Here is a 4,578-nt window from a genome sequence, read left to right as displayed (position 1 = left end):
TCCAAATTTCTGAAAAGTCATATTTTATGCTTTCGACGTCCTGAATCCGAATCCGAAGTCCGTTTCGCCAAATTCGAACCCGGTAAGCCGTCTTTCACTGATTTATCACCCGATTTGATCTGTTTATCGCAATTAAGCTCCGTTTCTGATATAATTTATGTTGATATGTATCTGAGGAATTATTTGAAGTTGAATTGAAGATCAAAGGCATTCGGATGGAATTTTTATGGTCGATCGGTATTGCACGAAAATTGAGGTAATACTTTACTACCTCTTTATGCTTTATGGAACATGTTGATATTGGTAAATGCATGAATAAGATAATGTTGGTCACTTTTGTGGAGTTGAATAATTTATTCACTCGATATGAATGTGGTAGAAATTCTGTAACTGAATACGGATCGAATGACTAAGATAAGAGATTGATAATTGTTAGAATTAAATTACAAGTTTGTGATTGGTGATAAAGAAATCAGCTCTGGATTTGTAACTTATATTTTATATCATCAAGGGTTAAATGTTAAAGATACTTGGATGAAAAATTATGAGAGTTTGTGAAGGAATCATTTCAAAATCAAAGAATGTTCGGGAAAGCAATTGATCATAGGATCTCTAAATTATAATTATTTTCGTTAAGTGCTAATATTGAAATTATTTGGTTAAGAAATTACGAAAATGCCCTTGAGAGATAAAATAGTCTGAATTGACCCTGAATGAGAGAGTACTTTGAGGATTTGTACTTAACTCGATTAAGTACGAATTTAATTGTTAAGATCCTGTCTTTGTACAGAAAAATTTATAATATTCTGTTTGTAAAATCTGAGAAGACACTTGACCCGAAAATATTCGAATAAGGAGTGAATACTTGAAGAGTAATTTATTGGAGGTATTCTGCTGACAGAATTGTTCGAAAGGACTGAAGTAAATGATAAGATTGAATTAAATAATAAGACCGGATGGAAGGAAATGATTGAAATATTCTAGAATTATAAAATGACCAAATTACCCCTGGAATGGAAATAACTCAAGAATGTCACCAAGCTCAGGAATGAATGGATATACTCAAGCTTTGAAATGAATAGAAAAAAATGTTAAGCACCAAAATGACCAAAATGCCCTTATGACCTAGAATAAGTAAATGTCTTGGATTAATTAAGAAATCCAAATAAACATGGATGTTGTGCTACCAATAAAAGTTGTGAAACGCAACTTAAGTGATTAACCAACGTTAGTACTATATCATTACCTGAATGATATAAGTATCACTTGAATGTTTGTTCATCTGCTCAAATTTGGATCGATGATAATTCTGGAAGTACTTGGCGCAGCTCAACTCTAGAGAGCATACATTACTAATAAGTGGGTAGTCGTTAGTCAAATCAACCACGAATACCATAATAACTTTATTATATGAATAAATTGAAATGAAATGTAGTACAACGTGTATTTGAAATTCAGAAACGTCTGAATTATTCTGGAAAACTTTAAAGTAATCGGGATAGACTTGCTTACCAAACGAACTAAGTAACATCAATGAGTAAGGATTAAATAGGTGATTTGATGAGTTTGGAAACACTATTGAACTTACATGATGAATTGTCATTATGGGTTATGAGCCATGGATCAAGTACGTCAGTATTTCCTGATATTGTTGAAACGTGGAAATGAAATAAAGACCGTTGGAAGATTTATTCAGTGATGATTATGGGGATGATCTATGGATCTGCACTATGGTATTAAAGAGTGAATACACTGGAAGGATAATGAATTGACTTGTTGACATGCATCAGTTTGAGAGTTGTGTAACTAGAGTTGTTTGATAATATGATCGATAGTCGTGGATTGTAAATGACTTGAATCTTCGATTCTATATTTCATCTAAAATCACTTCGGTCATGTTTGAAAAAAAACAAGTAACGCAGATGGAAAAGATTCTGAATATCTCATTTGGTTCAATTGGGCTGAAATCCTATGAATTTAAAGTATATTCCTGAATACCCCTGATTGTTTGGGTAATGGAATCACTCGCAGTAAATCTGAATTTAGAATTATTATGTATAAAGGTTCCTGAACGTTTTCCTAAAGCACACGAAAATATAGTGGGATTCTAATGTATCAACATTAAATGTATGGCTAGATCGGTTAGTAATCGATTCTCCTCAATAGGACCTTGTTCCAGGAATTCGATCAAATTTCATAAGTTTCATGTTATCCAAAATGATAACTACAATGGCCTCTGGAAATACTGGGATTCTCTAGTGTGTTCCCTACTTATTACTGAACTGTTTTATTGGTTTTAATATGTGGTACACCGAATTCATTGGTTATTGTTTTATGGATGCACCAATTTAATGTGACAATTTATGGAATATGGCTGCTATCTAATTTTTGTTTTGAAATGGTATATGATTACCATGTTTTTGGATTTATGGAATTTATGTCACGGTGCAATTGAATTTTGGAATTGAATTACGATGGAATAGCTCTGATCAAGCTAAATGGGCCTAATGTGACTCTTGAGGGCCCCAAGATGTTTCATTAGGTCGGCTTTCCTTTGATGTGTGCTTAGGGTAAGCTATATGGACTTATTGACTTGGGCTTAAGGATACAAGCTTCATAGCCTATCCTTAAGTCGGCTTTCTTTTTGCTATGTGCATAAAGTAAGCTATATGGAAAATAATTTTGGGAACTACTGATGGTGTACCAGAAAAGGGTTTAAACTATGATTTTCAAAAGTTAAACTCTTTTACGAAATTGTGAGATTTACTGGACTATGATTTGTACCTATTATGATTTTATTATACTGTTGGAACACACTAGACATCCTATTCGATCTCCTGAAAATGTCATACTTTGAAAGGTTTCTTATGAACTTAGATTCATGTCTTCTACTCGATGAACTTCTAAGGGAACCCCAAATTATTCTGCAAGCTGGTATACATATGATTCAATAAGGAAATTATATGGCTTTCCATTTATCTACATGTCATGTAGCATCATCTGGTAGTTCTGTATTACTGAGCTTTCCAAAGCTCACTCTATTACTCACCTTTTCAGGTTAAAACAATTGTACCAGTGCATCTATCGACTTCAGTAAGGGAGTTCTTCCGGCGTTGTTGCAGAGTATGGTACATGTGATTAGGGGGCATGTAATTGTATTTTGTTTTAAATACGAGTCTGAAATCTATTTTATTTCTGAATACTGATAAATGATTTTATGAGTTTACATGTTCTGATAAAAAGTTTTAAATTTTCCGCTATTTTTACAGTGGGTCGCTCCGGTGGCCCTAATGTGACTTCCCGGATCGGATCGGGTTACCCGCATCGGTCTGGGGGGTTACATTTAGTGGTATCAGAGCTATGGTTTGAGTCAAGATTTTTCAAGATAGACCGGCCGGTCGAATGTCAAAATATGTCTGGTCAATACATGCCCCTAGACTGCAATCGTACCTCTCTGAGCCGGAACTCCAGAGCTGAGTCCCTATCTGTAACGAGTAAACCAAAGTTTCTATTTGTTAAGGCTATACTTGTAAAAAAAAAAGAACATCAGTAACATTTGTCTAAATGTTGTAAAGTACCTTACGATCCATGTGAGAGTTATTTATCTGAAAAAATTCTGATTTGACTCCGGAAATGAAATTGGGATATGCTACTGCTCTATGAGCATGTTATCATGACAAATACTGAATTGATTACTCAAGGAAATGTTCGTTCGAATTTTTTTTTTTTGAAATGAGGGAGAGTTCTGATAAGAATGTATACTCAGCTGGTTAAGGATAAGTGGAGGAATCGTACTTTTGTAAAGCTATTAAAAGATTTGAAAGAACTGTTGGAAGTTTCATTTATGCAATTATGTAACATGGATGAATTTCGAGGACGAAATTCTTTTAAGGAGGGGAGAATTGTAACACCCCAATTTAGGGGCTAAATTTAAGAAATTATAAAGTGGTGGATTTAATTGGTATTTTTGGAAGGAATCGGGGATTAAATTGTAAGATTTCAAAGTTAGCAGACCGTTTTAAGAAGTGTAGGAAGTTCAGTGACTAAACTCTTGGTTTAGCCAATTTCCTTTATGAGAGAATTTATAACCCCCTCCCCGTGCTGCAGAATGTATAATTTTCCAGTTTTTCTCTTCCGTTGACCCAACTTTCAACTCCGATCTACTCGCCGTCCGACCTCCAAACGACGAGCCGAAACCACCATCGTGTTTGTTGTCAATAGAGGAACAAAACCCCTCAAACCTTTCGTCGTGAATCATCGCCGTTCATCGTGAATTTCAGTCGGAAGTATCGTCGGTAATAACTCGGTTTTAGTTGGTTTTTCATCGATTCACGACGATCGGGTCATCCGTTTACGACACCTCCCGCACCATCGTGTTCGTTGCATCGTTCCGAGTTTGCCGGTGTCATCCTTGATCTCCGTCGACGGCGGCGCGTGAGGAGGTGAAGCGGTCAAAGTTTCCGATTCGTTGAAATCGAGCTCTCCGCCGTTCAAAATTGTGAACCGAGCTTTGTAAGTATCTCAAAATCGCTCAAAATAATTTTTAGAAATTTTTCCGGGATTTTAGCACTGTTCACG

This window comes from Hibiscus syriacus, unplaced genomic scaffold (genome assembly GCF_006381635.1).
Source record: "Hibiscus syriacus cultivar Baekdansim isolate YM2019G1 unplaced genomic scaffold, ASM638163v2 tig00003721_pilon, whole genome shotgun sequence".
NCBI lineage: Eukaryota > Viridiplantae > Streptophyta > Magnoliopsida > Malvales > Malvaceae > Hibiscus > Hibiscus syriacus.
Note: the sequence above shows the minus strand (reverse complement) of the source record.